Source organism: Canis lupus, chromosome 20 (assembly GCF_011100685.1).
Source record: "Canis lupus familiaris isolate Mischka breed German Shepherd chromosome 20, alternate assembly UU_Cfam_GSD_1.0, whole genome shotgun sequence".
NCBI classification, from domain to species: Eukaryota; Metazoa; Chordata; class Mammalia; order Carnivora; family Canidae; genus Canis; species Canis lupus.
Window position 1 is genome coordinate 48701502 of NC_049241.1, and position 21129 is coordinate 48722630.

Here is a 21129-nt window from a genome sequence, read left to right on the forward strand (position 1 = left end):
AGCATGTGCCTAGCACACGGAAGGCGCTCAATAAACGTTCACTGTTACCCCGCTGCCACCTCGGGTTTGGGGAAAGAGACGCCCCTCCCCAAACTGCTGGGGAAGCTCCCATGGTACGTTTTTTTGTTGCCAGACAAGAAGCCTTGTCCCCAGACTGGTTTCCTCTGCAACCACAGCTCCTGTCTGGCAGCCCCTGGTCCTGGTACCTCTGTTCCCTCCCGGTTGGCTAGTTCCTTTGCACCTGCCCACCTGGCTTCCTTCAGTGCTCCTCCACCAACCCCCACAGCACACCGCCAGCCACCAGCTGCAAGGGGTCGGGCCGTTTCCTTGCAAAACTTTTTATGATCCTCCCCTGACTACTAAGTGGTTAAAAATATCCACTCCGCCCAGGCAATTTTGCTAAGCTGGTGTCAGGGGGAGAAAGGGAGACGAGGGAGAGCTCACAAATGAAGCAAATTGCTGAAAATCGGATTTTTACTGTCTTATCTAGGAGCCACATGAGAGGAGAGGAGATTGCAATTTCTGCCGGAACTTTCTCACATCCCTGCGTCTGGGGCAAGCGAGTGGCGGAGAGCAGGGGAGGAGCGGGCTGGAGGAGCCTGGGAGGAAGAAGAGAAGGAAGACAGGGGCTGAAGAAGGAGGGAGTGGGGAAGGAGGGAGGGAAGAAGGAGGGTGAACAGGAGGAAAGGACAAGTGTGAGAAATTAAGGGCAGCCCTGAGAAAGGCTGGGAGTCCCCAGGGGGCTCAGAAGCCCAATCCCAGCCAGGGGCTCCTGCAGGGGCTCTAACTCCTTCAGATCCCCCCCTCCCCACACACACACACACAGAGTCTGACTTTAATTGCCCAGCAAGGACAAGTGTCCTTCTAAGGAGGAGAAAGGAAAACAGACACGGGGTAAAGTCCACATGCAGACGTGCAGATGGAGCCAGACACTAGAGTGATGTGGCCACAAGCCAAGGAATGCCGGGCACCCCCAGAAGCTGGAGGAGTCAAGGGGAAGGTGGCTTTGGAGGGACACCTTGTTTGTGGCCCAGCAACAGTGACTTCAGACTTCTCACCTCCAGAACTGGGAGAGAACATGGACATTGTTTTGAGCCCCTCGGGTTATGATGGTGGGTCTGTCACAGCAGCCCTAGGACACTCCTCTGTGCCTACAACACTGAGCAATTGGTCAAGTGGAAATGCACCAGGGGCTTAGGAATGTGCCCGGCACTGAGTCAGGAGGCCCTGGAGATTTGTTGAATGGGTGAGGAAATGTTCAGCAAGCACCTATCATGTGCCAGGTGCTGTGCTATGCACTGGGATAAAATGGTAAGCAAAGCCCAACCTGGCCTTTAGGCTCCTGGCAAATAAAACCTAGTTAAGGGACAGATGTGGATCAAATCAACACCCTGATAAAATGTAGTTACATACCGAGAGACAGGCTCCAGAGAAAAGAACCAATTCTCAAAGATACTTCTTCTTTTTTTTTTTAAGATTTTATTCATTCATTTGAGAAAAAGAGAGAGACAGAGAGCATGAACAAGGGGGAGAGACACAGTGAGATAGAGAAGCAGACTCCCCGTGAAGCTGGGAGCCTGACATGGGGCTCAATCACGGGACCCTGGGATCATGACCTGAGCCAAAGGCAGATGCTTAATCAACTGAGTGAACCATCCAGGTACCCCTTGAAGATACTTTTCAAAAAGATTTTATTTTATTTATTAATGAGAGACACAGAGAGACAGAGACAGAGACATAAGCAGAGGGAGAAGCAGGCTCCCTGCACGGAGCCCCATGCGGAACTCGATCCCAGGATCCCGGGATCACAACCACTGAGCCACCTAGGTGCCCCGAAGATACTATAAAAGCAGAGTGGAGGGCACCGGGCTGGTTCAGTCCATGGAGCGTGCAATTCTTGATCTCAGGGGTGTGAGTTTGAGCCCCATGTTGGGTGTTGAGATTACTTAAAAATAAAATCTTCAAAAAAGAGAAAAATGGAGTAGTATCCAGTGAGCAAAAGAAAAGAGCTATCAAACTATGAGAAGACATGAAGGAAGCCTAAATGCATATTGCTGAGTGAAAGAAGCCAGTCTGAAAAAGCTACACACTGTGATTCCAACTATATGATATTCTGGAAAAAGCAAAATACAGAGACAGTCAAAAGAACCATTGTGGCCAGGGTGGAGGCGGGGGAGGAGGGAAGAAGGGAGGATTAATGGACCATGGGGGATCTGCAAGGTGGGGAGACTATTCTGTATGATACTGTGATGGTGGATCCATGAAATCTTGCTGTTGTCTAAACCCATAGAACATGCAACCCTTAGAGTGGACCCTAATGTAGACAGTGGACTGAATTGATTTTGGTTCATTTATCATAGTAAATTTGCCACAAAAATGGAAGATGTTAATGATAGGAGAAATTAGGGACACCTGGGTGGCTCAGCGGTTGAGCATCTGTCTTCAGCTCGGGTCGTGATCCTAGGGTCCTGGGATTGAGTCCCACATCAGGCTCCCCACAGGAAGCCTGCTTTTCCCTCTGCCTGTCTCTCTCTCTCTCTCTCTGTCTCTAATGAATAAATAAATAAAATCTTTTAAAAAATTATAGGAGAAATTGGTGGCAAGGAGGGAGGGCTATCAGGAAACTGTACTACCTGTACCATTTTCCTGCAAACCTAAAACTGCTTTTAAAAATATAATCTAGGGCAGCCCTGGTGGCCCAGCGGTTTAGTGCTACCTTCAGCCTGGGGTGTGATCCTGGAGACCTGGGATCGAGTCCCACATCAGGCTCCCTTTATAGAGCCTGCTTCTCCCTCTGCCTGTGTCTCTGTCTCTCTCTCTGTGTGTCTTTCATGAATAAATAAAATATTTAAAATATATATACATAATCTAGGGGCACCTGGGTGGCTCATTTGGTTGAGGAGCCAATTCTTGATTTCGGCTCAGGTCATGATTTCAGGGTCATGAGATTGAGCCCCGTGTTGGGCTTTGCACTGGGGGTGGAGCCTACTTAAGATTCTCTCTCTCTCTGGGACATCTGGGTGGCTCAGTGGTTGAGCATATGCCTCAGTGGTTGAGCATATGCCTTTGGCTCAGGTCGTGATCCTGGGGTCCTGGGATTGAGTCCTGCATCGGGCTCCCTACAGGGGGTCTGCTTCTCCCTCTGCCTATGTCTCTCTGTGTCTCTCATGAATAAACAAATAAAAATCTTTTAAAAAAAAAGTTTCTCTCTCTCCTTCTCCCTCTGCTTCTCTATCCTCTCTCTCTCCCTCTCTCCCTCTCTCTCCATATATATATATATATTATATATATAATATATATATAATATATGTAATGTAAATATATATATAATGTAATGTAAATCCATTGATTAAAAGAAATAAAACAGTGACTTCTTGGGGCTGGATCATGTTCCAGTCTACGAGTAGCCTCTGATGAACGGAGAAAACTGATTTCTAGAGCTGCCACGAGTGCATTAAGCATTGAGCTTCCAGCCCCTGTGGCTGGCAGCTGTGAACCTCACACTTCTGGTAGGCTAGGGAACTAGCCTGGCCTGCTTCCTTGGTCAACCTTGAGAGTCTATTTCTAGGATCTGAGACTCTCTTGGCAAGAATCATCTTGATCTCTCCTGGATTAGTAAGCCAACGGGGCCTCAATTTCACCATCTGTAAGTGGGGATATAATATGTAATAGTTATCACAGCCTCGATTATGCTACATAACAAACAAGCCCAGATTGCTGAACTGGAAAAGGCCTTGTTTCTGGAAATGGGACTCTTAAAAGATACGCAGTTATGATACGGCAGGCCCAGGTTTGCAGCAGGTCAGCATGGCGGGGACAGATATTTCTGAGTCTTGGCCAAAATAGCTGCCAACACGCAGATGCCGACACTTTTGCGAACGCGGCTGCTGGCTGCCCGCTCTGTGCCCAGAGCCAAACACTGTTCTGTCCTTCTCTCTGCCCCACATTCCTTCAGAGCTGGAGGTTAATAAACTCATCACTGATGAGCAGGGAACATGTCTGCAGAGGTTTTAATTACAGCAGAAAATTGGCCCAATTGGTATTTAATGTAGAATAAGTGTCGAGTTAACTGGTCAGGGCAGGAGGAGCTGAGGTTTGCATGGAGGTGTCCTCAGCCCTGCCTGCCTGGTTTTCCCTGAGAGTCTCCAAGGGCAGGGGGTGCTGTAGTGCTGGCTCTCTGGGGGGCTGCATTGGGACCTCAGACTCCCCAGGAGGGAAAAGGAAGAAGCCTGAGGTGAAGAGGTAAGAAGACACTTCTGAAAGCTCAGCTCAGGGCTCCGCTTTCTGGCCTCAGGGCTTTTCTTCTTTGCAATGTTTAACTTCCCTCTCTTCCGGGCAGCCTTGGAGGGAGTTGCTGGGGCTCCAGTGGACAGGGTATAGGAGGGGCTGGGGCACGGGGTGGAGGGAAATTGATCCCCAGGAGTGGGGAGTGGGTGGGAGGGGCAAGGCTGAGCTGCAGGAGCTAAACTTTCTAAGTGAGGAGTGGAAGAGGAGAAAGTTTTCCGCTTCTCCACCCAGCCTCCCAGGTCTGCTGCAGGGGAGCTAGTGCAGGCAGCTAGTGCAAGGAAGCTAGTGCAGGGAGCTAGTGCAGGGAGCTAGTGCAGGCAGCTAGTGCAAGGAAGCTAGTGCAGGGAGCTAGTGCAAGGGAGCTAGTGCAGGGAGCTAGTGCAAGGGAGCTAGTGCAGGCAGCTAGTGCAAGGGAGCTAGTGCAGGGAGCTAGTGCAAGGGAGCTAGTGCAGGGAGCTAGTGCAAGGGAGCTAGTGCAAGGGAGCTAGTGCAGGGAGCTAGTGCAGGGGAGCTAGAAGAGCCAGGGCTCAAGAGAGAGAGAGAGAGAGGAAAAAAAAAAACCTTTATAGCCCCAAACAGAGGCAACAGGCTAGCAGAAGCCAAGCCCACTCAGAATCCACTAGAGTTTATGAATTTCCCTTGACAACTGTGTCCAGAGAGACCCTTTAGAGATAAAAGCACAGGAAGCACAATTCTCGGCCAGCAGCACTGACAGGCTCCACCTTAACAGGCTGTCGTAAAAATGAAGCAAGGTAGTGAATGTGAAGTGCTTAGGGCAGTGCCTGGCATCCATCAAGCACAGAGCCCGCTTTTGTTCCTGATTTTGTGTTTTACTAGGAAAGGTGACCCTACTCAGATCTCTGATGCTGATCGAGCAGGACCAAGATGGACCAGTGGCTGGAAGCTTGGAAGACGTGCTCTGGGTACGCTCCAGGTGTGCTCTAGGCATGTTCCGGGTGTGTACCTGGTAGGACATCCAACCACTGACACACAGGCCAGGGCGCATCCGTGCCTGACCCTGAACTCAGACGATACCACAGAGCTCCATCATGCCTTCCAGGGAGGGAGATGTGAGCTGGAGCCTGTCCAGACCCTCCAACAGGCACCCTCTGTCCCCAAAGTGACCTACCTTATGCCCATGCCATCCATGTCACCCTGGGTGAGCGCAAGTGCTCATGTCAGCTCCAGCATGCAGCCCGGGACCTCCAGAAGGTAGGATGTCCTCCAGCCGGCCACCACCCCTCGTCTGTTGGCTGATAACCCTTCCTCTTGGCATGGAGGAGCACTGCACTAACTCAGAACCACTTCACTAACCCAGTTCTTGACCCAAACAGAGGAGGTGACGAATAACAGGCGAGGAAACAGACGCCCAGAGGCAAAGTCCCTTGCTCAGGGTCTCCCAGCAAAAAAAGTGGTGGAGGCAGGATTCAAACCCAGGCTGCTCTGTCTTCTCAGCTTTAGAATGTCACCAGGCCTCCTCTCTGAGTCTGTCTGCGCCCCCCCCCCCAAATCCCACCAGCCTCCTACAACCTTTCCCTCCTGGCCCCCGCCCCTGGGAACCACGTAGCTGTGCACAACCCCTGTTTTCCCCACCATCCAAACAGAGCCCACTTCAAAGGTGAGAACTGAAGGCTCGCAGGAGCCCAGGGAGCCCCCTGAACAATCGACATGGCCCAGGGGCCGGAAAAGCACTGGCTACTCCGGATAAAGCCGGGAGCCCTGCGCCGACCCGGGTCACCCCAGCAGAGCCCAGCCAGGCCCGCGGCGCCAGGCGGCCTCTCCCAGCAGCTTTGGCTTCTGCAAGGAGAGGGGAGCAGCAAAGTAGGGCCCTTCGCCAGCTCCCAACACCTCCTCCAGCCCTCGATGGGGACGGTGGGGGTACCGGTGCCCAGGAGGGGCTGTTTCCTAGGTTTCGCAGCCACAGCGGTAGATTCCCAGACCCGAGAATTGGAGGGTGGGGAGCAGTGGGCGGTGGGGAAGAAGCGCGGGCCTGCCCACCCCCACCCCCACCCGGGGGACGTCCCCGGGGTACGCATCGCGCTGTCCATACTCCTATGATGGGCAGAGATGTCCCCCAAAGCGCTCCGGCTTCCCAGCCCTCATTCGCTGCGAGCTAAGCCCTGCCTGGGGCCTCCCTGCCCAGCGAGGGCAGGAAAGGCGAGTTGAGGAGGATTTAGAGACCCGCCCGCCTGCTGAGAGATTAGATGAGATCAATATACAGAGGGCCGGGTGCGATCCCACTGAGGGCTCCTTAAGACCCGTGACCCTGAGAGGTAATTAACAGGCTTGCTGGGGTCGGCCAGACCCCTCACCTCCACCTCGACCTTATTTGGCAGCCCCTACCACGCCGGGGGCTGGGGTCCTCGCTCCCTCTTACCCCTCCACACTAGCCCTGCAGGTTCAGAATCGGGGTCCTGTCTAGCTACCTCTCCAGGGAGCCTGGAGGGATCATTGTCGGAGTCTCTATCACTTACGGAGTGCTTGCTATGTGCCGGAAGCTGTCTAAAGCTTTATAGAGCTTTGATTTTTTTCACCGCAGTTCTAGAAGGCAGATTGCTTTCATGAGCTCTACTTGGCAGATGGAGAAACAGAGGCATTGGGAAGTGAGGAGGCTTGTCTAAGTAACTATGAGTCTGGGGTTCAAATCCAGACATTTGGGGGCCAGACCTTAGGCCGCTAACCTTCTGGACTATAGTTTCCTTTGCTCTTCCCCTGACATCCCCCCACACTCCCCCAGCTGGTTTTAACTCCTAGACAAGGCCAACACCAATAACCCCAATGTATTGTTCCCCCGGTCATTTTTTTCCAACACCTTGAACCACCTGAACCTCATCGGAGCATCCAAATGCAAAGGGAAAACTCTATGAATGGAAGCACGGGGCAGACAAAGTCCATGCATCAATGAAAGCATGTGACCCAGACAGTCTGAAGGCTCCAGAAAGAGGGGGGATCCCATTAATCTTGTCTTGAGAAGCATAATGTCTGGCATATAGTGGGCGGCCAATATATTTTTGTTGAGTTGAATCAGATCGCTGGTCATGGCTTTTACTTACAGCTCCTTCACTCCTAGTTTAGACACAGTAACAGGATCAGCTACGTTAAATGCGCACAGGGAGCTCCTTGAGGTGGACGGTCCAATAGTGCCGAAGGCAAGGAATGGGAAGAAATCCTGCCTCCGCCGCTTACTAGCTGTGCCTTCATTCTTCCTTCTGTAAAATGGGTTATTGTGAGGGCACCCAGTAAGTCCTAGATAAACATTAACTTGAATTTTTTAGGGGGCTAGCAGAAAAACGATATAAACAGACATAAGACCTCACAAAAGCATGGCAGCCTAGGAGCAACCTTGCCAGGTTCTGGGACTGTAGAAATGAGAGCAGAACTTGTTTTGGCCACAAAAAGGATGGCTGAGATTCTGTTATCTCGAGAAAGCCTGAATGGGGATTTAAAGATCTACCTGTAACACCGATTTATGTAATAAGAGCTGATGTTTATCAATCCTGGGCATTGATTCAGCAAGCCCATGAAGCGGGTACTATGATTATTGCATTTATAGACAAGGAAACAGAAGCTCAGCGGGGTTAAGAAACTTTTTTTTTTTTTAGATTTTTATTTATTTATTCATGAGAAACACAGAGAGGGAGGCAGAAGACACAGAGGGAGAAGCAGGCTCTCTATGGGGAGCCCTATGTGGGACTCGATTCCAGGACCCTGGGATCACAACTGAGCCAAAAGCAGATGCTCATGGGGATCCCTGGGTGGCTCAGTGGTTTAGCACCGCCTTCAGCCCAGGGTGTGATCCTGGAGACCCCGGATCCAGTCCCACTCGGGCTCCCTGCATGGGGCCTGCTTCTCCCTCTGCCTGTGTCTCTGCCTCTCTCCCTCTCTCTGTGTCTCTCATGAATAAATAAATAAAATCTTAAAAAAAGAGAAAGAGACATGAGTTGGGCTCTATGTTCAGTGGGGAGTCTGCTTGGGATTCTTTCTCCCTCTCCCACCCCTTCTGCACCCCACCCCATGCTTCCTCTTTCTCTCTCTCTCTCTCTCTCTGTGTCTCTTGTGAATAAATGAATAAAATCTCAAAAAAAAAAAAAAAAAAAAAAAAAAAAGCAGATGCTCAACCACTGAGCCACCCAGGTGCCCCAGGGAGGTTAAGAAACTTGACCAAGATTACACAGCAGGTAGCAGCCCAGCTGGGACTCAGCCTCAGCTCCCACAAAGTCCCGCCCCAAGAAAGACTAGAAGAATCAAGAGTGATTTCCCCAAGGCTGGAAATTTGGGAGAATGTTGTCTTTTGGTGCGCTGAGTGTGTTTCCTGCTTGTGCTAGGAACAATAATAATAAAGCTAAATATTTTTAAATTCTTTCTAAATATAATCCTTTAGGTAAGAGGAAAAGCTCAAAAGGAAAAACCCTTTGTGGTTAGGGTCCCCACGGGAAGTACTTTGTTAAGTAGGTTACTTGAGGTCTGTTATAGAAAGAGAGAAGCTGTAGCATACAACCCTGGGGCCCTGTGAGGTTGGGAAGCCATTACCACCCACCCCTAGGAGCTGTGGTCCTGCTCGGGTGAGTGACTACCTTTCAGGACAGACTCCCCTTCTGCCCTCTATCTTCTACCAGCACCTCCGGTTGGCTAAAGCCAAGGAAGCCAGAGGACCAGGGAGCCCCCATTCCTCCTAGCACCCTGAGAGGGGTGGAGGAAGGTTAAGGACAGAAAGCTCCTTTTTTTCTTTCTTTTTTTTAGAGAGACAGAGAGGGGTGGGGAGGGGGAGGGGCAGAGGGAGAGGGAGAGAGAGAATCTCCATGCTGGGCATGGAGCCCAACACAGGGCTTGATCCTACAACCCTGAGACCTTGACCTGATCTGAAATCAAGAGTCCAGTACTTAATTGACTGAACCATCCAGGTGCCCCAATGAAGAGGTCAGTCTTGAAGGCCACATGAAAACTATCTTATCCTACCCTCCTTCACTTAGAATTCAGAACCAGCCGGCTTTTCCACTGGAACACCTTTGGGAGAAATATATATTCTCTTGGACAAGATGGTACAAAGACTTTGGCAAGAACAAAAATTTGGTAACAATCTAAGGTATAGCCATGGAGAATGATGAATTATTAAGTGAATTATGGCCCCTACTATGGGAAACGAGTCCAAAAAAAAAAAAAAAGTGGTGCAAAAAAGCACCCAAATCTATTGGGATGGTAGTACATCAAATTGTGCACCTCCCCCCCCCCAAAAAAAGCATGCCCAAGTCCTCTCCCCCACTACCTGTGAATGGGACCTTATTGGGAAATAGAGTCTTTGCAGGTGTAATGAGGTAAGGATCTCAATCATTCTGGATTTTAGAGTGGGCTCTACATCCAGTGATGGGGGTCCTTACACAAGAAAGGAAAGGGGTTAAGGGAAAAACACAGGGAAAAAGGTCAAGGAACATCAAGAGCCCTGGGAGCTGAAAGAGGCCAGGAAAGATCCTCCCCCAGAGCTTTCTGGGGGACTGTGGCCCTGCTCACCCCTTGATTTCAGACTTCTGGTCTCCAGAACTGGCAGAGAGCACATTCCTATTGCCTGATGCCTCCCAGTTTGTGGTGCTGCTTTGCAGCAGCCAAAAGAAGCCAATACAGTGATGCAAGTTTCAGAACAATGTGTGCAGTGTGATATAATTTATGTTAAAACTGTAAGAAAGCATGTAATGTGGTGGTCAATGCCCCGCCGATTGCCCTGGGGCCAGCTGGGGTCATCTGATGCTTTCGTGGACAGTTTCCATATAGGCTTGTAGCACCCCAGCCCAAGCAGCCGCATCCCCTGGGGGGGCTCTTCTCAGGGGTGGGAAGGCTGTTACTGGCCCCAGGAGCAGCCTTCAATCAGGGAGGGATGGGAGCTGGTGGATGTGCCCCAACTCCCTCACCTGGGGGGGCGGGCAATTTTGACATCTTCAATCCACACGCAGAGTCTTCCAGATGTCCCCAGTAGGACGGAGCCCCCAGTGCCCACAGGGTCACCTGCTCATTAATGCCCTACTCCGGTTGGCTTCCTACATTCCCTGTTGTATTAATTATCTAATCCTGCTTAACAAATTATCCAAATTCAGTGGCTTAAGATGATGATCATTTATTATCTCTCATGTTTCTGTGAATCAGGAATTCTGACAGCGTGTCTCTGCTCCTCAACGTCGAAGACTGGGGCTGGAGTCATCTGAAAGGGACCACTCCTTGCATGACTGGTGGCTGACTCTGGCTGTTGCCTGAGGACCTAACTGGAGCTGTTGTCTATACCACCCACATGTGGCCTCTCATGCGATCTGGGCTTCCCTACAACATGGCTGGGTTCCAGGGGCAAGCACTGAGAGAAAGAGAAGAGGAGGAGGAGGATGGATGGGAAGATGAGGATGGGGGGAGGAGGATAATGGGGGAGGAGGAAGATGGAAGGAGGAGAAGGAGAGGAAGAGGAGGAGGGGAAGGAGGATGGGGAGGAGGAAGATAGGAGGAGAAGGAGGAGGGAAATGGGGAAGGAGGAGGATGGGAAGAAGAGGAAGATAGGGAGGAGGGGGGAGGAGGAAGAGGATGGGAAGAGGAAGAGGATGGGGAGGAGGATGGTGGGGAGGAAGACAATGGGGGGAGAAGGAGAGCTGGGGAAGAGGATAGGGGGAGCAGGAGGATGGTGGGGAGGTGGAGAATGGAGGGAGGAGGAGGGAGAATAAGAAGGAGGAAGAGGAGGGGAGGAGGGGAAGAAATGAAAAGCAAAGCAAGAGAGGAGAGCCAGGTGGAAGCCATCCTACCTTCTGTGACCCAGCCCCCGAAGCCTGTCAAATGGCCCCCTTTGTACTCCCCTTTGTACTCTTTGGTCGGAGCAGTCCCAAGCCCCGCCTAGATTCCCGGCGAGGTGCGCAGACCCCGCCTCTTGTAGGAGGAGCCTCAGCTTATTGTAAAAAAGAGCCTGTAGGATGGGATAAATAGGAGTGGCGGTCTTTGGAAATCACAATCTGCTCTTTTGACTTCCCGAATCCCCTACAGGTGTTTCCTCTACAGGTGTTTCCTCGGATCACCTGGGACCAACGACTTGCCCCCAAATCCTTGCTTGGCTCAGGCGTCCTTGCTTTGAGGAAACTCAGATTAAGACATCACACAAATACTGCATTCATATAGGTGGGTATAGGTGTGTGTAAATACTCAGGAAAAATTTGGATCCCTGGGTGGCGCAGCGGTTTGGCGCCTGCCTTTGGCCCAGGGCACGATCCTGGAAGCCTGGGATTGAATCCAACGTCGGGCTCCCGGTGCATGGAGCCTGCTTCTCCCTCTCCCTCTCTCTCTCTGTGTCACTATCATAAATAAATAAAAATTAAAAAAATATATTCAGGAAAAATTCTATAAGGATGTAGCCCAAACAACAACAGTAAGACCTCTAATGAGGGAACAGGGATGGTGGACAGGAGGGTTTGGTTTGTTTTTAATATCTAGATTTGATTTATTCTTATTTTTATTTTTTGCCCCAAGGAGGGATTTCCTGCATCCCCTGTGCAACATAACAGAGGGGCAGGACCAGGAAGCACTCGCGACTTACTGCTTATCATAACATTAGCCCTGAAGCAGCTATGACTCTCTTGGAAACATACACAGGCAGCAGAAAGACGGGAGATAGAGGATTCCCTCTCTGCACCCTCAGCAGGGAACCACTGACCCATCTTACAGCTGAGCCAAGGGCTTGGGGTGGCTCAAGGGTCCAGGATTTCTGAGAGACTGGAGAATGCCCTCTCTATAAGAATACTTGAGCCTCAGTTACCTAATCTATGAAATGGGTATGATATTGGCTATCCCACAAAACTGTGGGTTTGTGAGGGTTACATACATGATCACACATGAAAGTGACTGACACAGGACCTGGCACCTAAACACAGTAACAGATGTCTTGAGTAACGATAACTCTACCCCAGAAGTGTTTTGAAGCACTTTTTCATGTGTGAATCACATAAGTCCTGACAATAAGCTATGAAGTGCTATGAAGTAGGAGCTATCATTGTCTTGATTTTGTAAAAGAGGAACCTTTCTGGTAAGGCCACATAACAAGGCTGCCAGACCCTTGTCCTTCCTTTCCCTCGGACTCCAAACGAGGTATCCTTTCTACCCATCACCTCACATTTCCTGTGCAAAGAATGAATGAGCCAACAGGAAAAGAAGCTAGAGAAAGACTGCTTTCTTGGGCTTTTAAAGGGCTGGGAAGGCTGGTATAACCCAGGGAGCATAAAGACTGAGATTGTAAAAAAAAAAAAAAAAAAAAAAAAAAAAAAAAAAAAACCCAGGGAGCAGATATCCCTCCCCCTTCCATCCTTAACCACAGTCTGGGCTCCACCCAGACCCTCCTCTCCAAACCAGGGGTTTGGGAGGAGGCTGCTGGGGCAAGCATCTCCTTTAGGATCAAAGGAAAGGGGTTCCCCCTCCCACGACTCCCATGTCACTTTAAAGGGGGAAAAGCTCCCCATGCAATGAGGCAGAGCAGCGGGTTCCTGGGGGCCTTGCAGCCCTGTTGCCATAGCAACCAGACTCACTCGCAGTTTCTGGTACAGGAGGTGGCTGGGCCCACAGCTTGGGCTGGAGGGGATGAAGGGGTAGGAAGGAGACCTCAAGGGCATCCCCTTGCCCTCAGACTGGACCGCCCACACCCCAGTGCCAGAGGAGGCTAGGAGCCCTCATCATCCCAGAGACACAGGGAGGGGCACTCCCATCCTTGAACTTCCATCCTGAATCTGGGGCAGCTGTTTAAATTTTCCAACTTTTGTCACTCTGGAAGACTATTGTGAAGCCTCAGAGGAGGAACATGTCAGGATTCACGTAGTTTATGGTCCATACACAGCTTTAGGGGGACATTTTCTTTTTCTTTTTTTAAAAGATTTATCTATTTGAGAGAGACAGAGACAGAGATACCAAGAGAGAATATGAGCAGTGGAGAGGAGAAGGAGAAGCAGCTTCCCCCGCTGGACAGGGAGTCCAATGTGGGGCTCGATCCCAGGACCATGGGATCATGACCTGAGCAGAAGGCAGAGACTGAACCAAGTGAGCCACCCAGGCTCCCCTAGGCGACATTTTTTTGGTCCCCCCTCCCCCTTTAATTGAGGGATTGGATAAGGTGAAGTGCACAGATCTTAAGTTTCAGCTCAATGAATTTTTATGCATGTATATACACCACTCAAACCAAGAGAGAATAGGTCTGTCCCTTGAGAAAGTGCCCTTATGCCCATTCCTGGAAGTCCATATCTCCCAATCTGACTTTGTCATCATGATGAATTTTGCTTGTCCTTGAATTTCACATAAATGCAACCATACTGCACACCCTCCTCTGTCTGGTGTCTTTCACATAACACTGAACCTGTGGGAATCATCCTTCCCATCACAAGTATTATTACTCTGCCCTTTTCCTTTGGTTTTTTTTTTTTAAGATTTATTTATTTATTCATTCAGAGAGAGAGAGGCAGAGACACAGGCAGAGGGAGAGGCAGGCCCCATGCAGGGAGCCTGACGTGGGACTCGATCCCGGGTCTCCAGGATCACACCCCGGGCTGCAGGCGGTGCTAAACTGCTGCGCCACCGGGGCTGCCCTCTGTCCTTTTTCTTTGTTGTGTAATATTCCATTGTAAGAATGTGCCACAATTTGCTTATTCATTCTACCATTGATGAATATTTGAGTTGTTTGGAGATTGGCTCTTGTGGTAAAGCTGCCGTGGACACATACATGAGCACAGTGTACATTTCTATTGGGTAAATACCCAGGAGTGTGCCTGCTGGGTCACTGTGCGGGTGTGTGCATTTTTAGGAAACACCGCCAAACAGTTTTCCTAAACAGAGTAGCTTTGCCATTTTATATTCCCAACAGAAGCTTATGGAAGTTCCAGGGGGGCCTGGCTGACTCAGTCGAAGGGTCTGGATCCTAGGTCCAAGCCCCAAGTTGGGTGTAGAGACCACTAAACAAAAATTGAAAAAATAAGAAAGTTCCGGGATGCCTGGCTGGCTCAGGTCATAAAGCATGACTCTTAACCTCAGGTTCGTGAGCTCAAGCCCCATGTTAGGCATGGAGACTACTTAAAAAAAAAAAAAGTTCCAGTTGTCCAAATCCTTGCCAACATTTGGTACCATCAGGCTTTTTCATTTTAGCCATCCCAATTGGTTGTGTTGTGGTATTTAGTTGTGATTTTATATGCATTTCTCCAATGACTGATGGCATTGAGCATCTTTTCATATGCTTATTGACTACTTTGATACTGTTTTGCTAATTGTTCAAGTCTTCTATCATTTTATAAATTTTGTTGTCTCTTCCTTACTCATTTGTAGGAGCTCTTTATATATTATGGATATGCATCCTTTGTCAGATATACCTATTACAAACATCTTCCTTCTGGGAGAATATTTCAAATTATCTCCCCACATTCTGGACTGGGAAAGGACACAAGAGCAAATAACCACGAATTATTCTTTTTCTGTTCCTTCTTCATGAAGAAGGCAGGTGCCCTGTTTTATTGAATGCTTGTGACATGCCAAGGACTTTCCATCAGTTATATCAGTAAATAGTTATAACATTCTTATTTAATTCATTTATCCAACCTATATTTGAAAGTCAAATAGATGCCAGATATTGTGGGATGCACTGAGAACAAGAGTCAAGGTCTAAAAACAGACTGTGTTCCAGTAGGGGGTGGTGAGGCTGACTGTAAACAGGGAGACAGACAATCAAGGCCCTATCAGAGGGGGAAGTGCCAGAGAGTTGGTGGATGGAGTGACTGGGGGTGATTACGGACTAAGTGATAAGGAGCTGGGATGCGAAGAAGGAGGCAGAGCTAGCCATGTGACATTTAGGGGGAAGGGTGTTCTGAGAAGGGGAACAGCTAGTGCAAAGGCTCCGTGAAGCCGAAGTGCAGGAAGCAATGGGGAGAAGGATCCCGAAGAGGCTGAGTGAGGGGGTTTGAATTGAATCCAAGAGCCATGGGGATGGATTACAGTGTTCTGAACAGACTGGCATCGTGAACTTCTTGTCTTTTCAAAGATCCCCCTGGGCACCTCCAAACACTGATAGGAATAAAAGCAGAAGCTGGAGTCCAGGGCAGAAACAACAATAATACAGGTGAGCCATGATGGGAGCAGGACTAGGGTGGGGATCATAGAAGTGTGAAGAAGTGGGTGATGTCTAAGGAACATTTTCTTTTCTCTGTTTCCTTTTTTCTTTTCTTTGAATGAAGTATTACAAGGATAAGGTAAAGTACACAGATCTGAAGTTTCAGTTCAATGAATTTTTATGTGTATATATCTATGTATCCACCACCCAAACCAAGAGAGAATATGTCCGTCCCTCCAGAAAATGCCCTCGTGCCCATTCCTGGAAGTCCATATCCTCCAATCTGACTTTGTCATCGTAGATGGGTTTTGCTTGTCCTTGAATTTCATGCAAATGCAACCATACTGTGCGCCCTCTTCTGTCTGGTGTCCGTCAGGTAACACAGAACCCAGGAGAACCATGCTTCAGGTTGGTTCTAATTGAAGATGGTTATTATCATCCTCAACTTAGAGGCAACTGAACCTCAGAGAGGTCAAGTGACTTGCCCAAGGTCACACATCTAAGACATGGGGAAAGGGCCTGAAAATCCGAGTCTGACTTTTCAATTCTATGAAAGATGCCATGTTGTGGGTGACATGGCCTTAGACAACCTAGAGATATGGGGATTCCAGAAGGTGGGAGGCAATGGTGGAGGGAGGACCTACAGGCCCGGAAAATCTACTTGTCTTTATGGTGGTCCCTACTTGCTCTGGGCTGCAGGAGAGGCAAGCAGCAGGCTGCAAATTGAACTGTGACCCAATGGGGCCTGAGGTGCCCCCCAAACCAGCCTGGGCCCTGTATGCCCAGCAGGACCCATTCAGAGAGACGACAAGGATCCATGGGCCCTGGGGAGAGCCAGGAAGCCCTGGGTGGTTGTTGAGTGTGTGTGTGTGTGTGTGTGTGTGTGTGTGTGTGTGGTGGGGGGAGCTGCGGCTGCCAGCCCCATTAGCACCACAGTCATTATCCCAGATTTATGTGTGTATGATTCTTCTCCCCCCACCCCGATCGCTCCAGCTTCTCCCCTGGCTGCAAACCCGACTCCCCCGGAAACAGCCGTGGAGCCGCCTGCCACCGGGCCATTAGCACGCAGGGAACGGGGTGTGGGGGGAGCGAGCAGTCAGCGGGGAAGGGAGAAGGGGGGGCCCGGGAGAGGACGAGGGAGGAGGAGGAGGAGGAGGGAGGCGGGAACTGGAAAGGATGGGAGTTCGGTGGCAAGATGGGGGAGCTGAGAGGAAGGAAAGCTCGCGGGGAGGGAGAGCGGCCCAGGCGGGTGTGCGCGGGGGGAGCGGGCGGCCGCGGGGAGCGCGCCCCGGGCGGGGGCTCCCTCCAGGGCCTGGCTCGCCGTCGGGGGGCGGCCCCGGGCCGGGGGCGGCGCCGCAGACCCCCCGGGCCCCTCCTCCCCTCCTCCCGCCGCGCCCTCCAGCCCCTCGGGGGGCGCACGAGAGGCCCCTCGATTCCGCGGGAAATCAATGTCGCGTTAACGCGAGGCTTCCGGGCGGGCGGGGGGCGCGCTTCATAAAGGATGCATTGTTCCCCCCGCCGCCCGCGGCGCCCGCCCGGCGGCCTGCAAGATGGCGGCCCCGGCGGAGGGCGCGGAGGAGCCCGGCCCGCCGGCCCGAGGGGGCGGGGGAGAGCGCGGCCCCTCTCCGCTGCCGGGGAAGGTGGGGACAGAGGCCGGGATGAAGGAGAGAAGGCGGGGAGGGAGAGAAGAGGGGGCTGGGAGGACGGGAAGGGGGAGGCGGGAGCCAGTCGGAGGGGGGAGGGCGGGCTGGCGGGGGGAGGGGGAGGGGAGGGCTGGGAGCCGGGAGGAGGGCGGGGAAAGGCAGCCCGAGGAGGTGGCACCGCGGGAGGCTGGAGAGCCGGCCCGGGAGCTGGGAGGGGGCGGAGGTAGGGGGGAGGCTGGGAAGAGGTGAGGGGGAGAGGAAAAGGCAGTGAGGGGAGCCTTCAGGAAGGGAACGGACCTCCCCCCACCCCGAGCTGTCCAGGGCTACACCCCCCTCCGGCCGGGTCCCTGGCCCGCTGTCTCCTGCTTCCTGCGCACCCCCCTGGAGATGAACCCAGGAGCCCCATCCCCCCAACACGGAGGTGGCTGCACCCCCTTGGCCTGGCTCCCCACCCTCTTTCCTGCCCTGGTACCAGAAGTGCCAAACTGAGAGGGAACACACCTCCCCCATTTGTCTTCTTCTGGGCAGATGGGCAGCCTCCTCCCTCTGCTTTGCTTCCCAGGCTTCTGACAACCTCCCTCCCCTATGGCCCGGCTGCCCTGCCCACGGGTTGGCATGGGGCAGGACCCCCACCGTGTCCCAACTCGGGGCCTCCAGTGTGGACCCCGAAGAGCCCCCCCACCCCCGCCCTCCATTAGCAGGATGTTTAGGTACATCCGCATGGGTCCTGTTTTCTGGAGAGGCCTCGTGATGCACCAGAGAGGGGAAACTGAGGCAGAAGAGAGCTTAGAACCCAGTGACCTCCTTACTCCCCAAAGGTCCTATCCTTGGCCCCCCAACCACCCCGAGTCCCTCCTCTTTCTTGCCTACTCCCCCATCTTCCAGCGGCAACCACGATGAGAGTTTCAAGCCCCCCCCATTCCAACCTTCCTGCTTCACCATAGGGGAGCTCCCAAACGCCTGAAAATATCTTTAAATTAGGAAAAAGAGCTAAGCCGCCAGGGTCCTTTGGTCTATTAAAGGAGGAGCAGAGGCCACCGGCGCCCCCACCCCCTTTACTCTGGTTTTGCATTTGAAGCCCTGACGGCGGCTCCAGCTGGAACAATGATGGGGCCTGCCCAGCCGGCCCCAGCTGCTTCCTTTTCAGTGGCCCTGTGCCCCCTGCCAGGTGTGCCAAAATTAGGACGGCTCCCTTCTTGGGTCCTTTTCATCCCCCCAGGGCTGCTGGGGCCTCTGAGGCGCTAATGAAGCCCCTGTAGCTGCCTGCCTTTTGCTTCGCAGAGCTGGCCTGGGGGAAGCCAAGGCAGGGCTGTGCCTGGAAATCTGTCCTCGAAGAACTGTCCCCAGGAACTGTTCATGTCCCATGCTCAGTCAGAGTGTTCTTGCACTACCCTCCTCTCCCCCTCCCTGCTCCTCCAATCCCTTCAAGTCCTGGTGATGGTCACCTCCTCCAGGCAGCCCTCAAGCCTGCTGGCCTTTGCTCCTCACTGTTTCTCTGGTGGGGCAATGGGGTCAAGGCTACCTGGGCCTCACCTCTTTCTGGCTGTGTGGTCCCGGGGTGGCTCAGTTAACTGCTCAGAGCCTCAATTTCTCCATCTGTCAAATGAGGATAATAACAAAAGCCTGTGTCATGAGTCTTTTATGATGCTGAAAGGGGGTGATATGTGTAAAGTGGGTATGACAGCCCCTAGTCCAGTTGCTCTGGCCACGCTGGCCCCCACTGAGCCCCCAAACACACCCGTGTCCCACCTGTGACTTCCCACTAGTTCTTCTTTCTAGATATCCGTACAGCTCCTCCTCCCTTTATTCCCATCTCTGCTCATTTGTCCGCACCTCAGAAAGAACTTCCCTGGCCACTCAGTCCTCCTCACCTGTATTATCACCCGACATTCTATTACTTACTGGATCTCAGGCTCTGGAACCTGGATTCAAATCCTAGTCTCACAGTTACTGGCTGTGTGACATTAGGCATGTTACTTCACTTCTCTGAGCCTCAGTTCTGTCATTGGGATGGATAAGTGACTCAGTGAATGGGAAGCCCTCAGAGCAGTGCCTGGCCTACACTAGGGGTTGTTCCCAGAACTAATATTCCTTTTTTTTTTTTGTTTTTAAGATTTTATATATTTATTCATGAGAGACATAGGGAGAGATGCAGAGACATAGGCAGAGAGTGAAGCAGGCTCCATGTGGGAAGCCTGATGTGGGACTCGATCCTGGGACTCCAGGATCACACCCTGGGCTGAAGGCAGGCACTCAACCACTGGGCCACCCAGGCGTCCCATAATATTCCTTGTATTATTTCTGGGTACCCCCTTTCCCTCCTTCCCTCCTGAGGGCTAAGACTTCGGGGGCGATGTTCAGTTCATTCACCATTGTATCTTCAATGCCCAAAAGGCCTGGCACACAGTAGATGCTCAATAAATATTTGATAAATGAGTAATTCAATGAGGTTCTACTGGTTCTGTCCAAGCCTCAGGTTTCTCATCTGTAAAATGGGTTGCGAATAGCATGTGCCTCATAGATGTTCAGGATTCTGGGAGATAAATACTGCAGTTTCTAATTTTTATTTCTTTTCATTTTTTATTTTTAAGGATTTTATTTATTTATTCATGAGAGACACAGAGAGAGACAAAGAGAGGCAGAGACACAGGCAGAGGGAGGAGCAGGCTCCATGCAGGGAGCCCGATGTGGGACTTGATGCAAGGACCAGGATCATACCCTGGGCTGAAGGCAGCACTAAACCGCTGAGCCACCCAGGCTGCCCTATCTTTATTTTTTAAAGATTTTATTTATTTGTGTGACAGAGACAGCAAGAGAGCACAAGCAGGGGGAACGGCAGACAAAGGGAGAGGGAAAAACAGGCTGATGTGATGCGGGGCTTGATCCCTGGACCCTGGGATCATGGCCTGAGCTGAAGGGAGATGCTTAACAGACTGAGCCACCCAGGCATCCCTGGTTTCTAATTTTTAGAAATTCAAACTGCGCCCACAGCATAACGTGTAGTCTGTTGAAAGCCTCCATATACCTGGCCTAGGCAGGGAGGATTGTGGGAGACACGTTTTATTGCCACCAACACTCTCTCTTGCTTTCTTCCTTTGCAAACAGCGCTCGCTTGTTGAGTGGCAGTGTGCCCTGCTCCGTACAGTGTCTCCCAGCCCGCCTTGCTTCTAGAAGTAGCCGAGTGGCACACTCTTCTGGTTCCGATGAGGCCCAAGCAGAGGTCTGTCAGCAGGGGGTTTCGGGGACAGGTAGGCATGTTATTATCTGAGCTTCAGTTGCTTTGGCTGCAAAATGGAGATAAAATAACGACTCAGTGTGGTCAGGGTCTCATAAGTGACCCAGAGAGATAGCTAGGTGACCTGAGGAACTGGATGGTACTGGCCCCCGTGCCGCGTAGCTGCTGGCCTCTGGCAGCACCGGGTGCCAACTCCAGACTGTTCACGGAGGGAAAAGCAACTTTTTTTGTTGAAGCCACTACAGCTAGATATTTTGAGACTTGCAGCCCAGTGCACCCTAGAATGATGATATTGAATTTCTCTGGATCTCTAAAAGTGCTCCAGGCAGTGTAGCAGTTCGTTGATTTTTTTTTTTTTTTAAGTTAGAATATAGAATGAGGCTTGGGCACTGCCACATAAAAAAGTGCAGGAGTGGATGCCTTTAGCTCGGTGCGGCCCAGAATGAAACTATAAGGAAAGGAGAATGTTATGGGGTGCATTGTGTCTCCCCCAGAAGATAGAGGTCTCGACCCCCAATACCTCAGAATGTGACCTTATTTGGAAATAGGATTGTTGCAGATATATTTAGTTAAGAAGGGGTCATACCAGAGTAGGGTGAGGCCTTAATCCAGTATGACTGGCTTATAAATCTATTCTGGAAAACAACACACAGACACAGATATGTGAGGGGAGAATGCCACATAAAGACGGAAGCAGAGGCTGGAGTGATGTGTCTACAAGCCAAGGAATACCAAGGATGGCTGGCAGCCCCCAGAAGCTAGAAGCAGCAAGGAAGGATCCTCTTGTAGAGCCTTCGGGGGAATGGGGCCCCTCTGATGGATTTCAGACCTCTGGCCTCCAGAACTGTGAGACGAGACCTGTCCTTATAAGGCTC

The 21129-nt window shown here is 51.4% G+C and overlaps 1 protein-coding gene across 1 annotated transcript in view; it reads left to right on the top strand.

The window, feature by feature from the left end:
• The first annotated feature begins 15109 nt into the window (after positions 1–15109).
• Positions 15110–21129, top strand: part of ADGRL1 (adhesion G protein-coupled receptor L1) — a 65501-nt gene continuing 59481 nt past the window's right edge. Inside the window, exon 1 of the mRNA XM_038567055.1 lies at positions 15110–15385. The gene's annotated coding sequence lies outside the window, so the exon portion shown is untranslated. The remainder of the gene's footprint in view (positions 15386–21129) is intronic.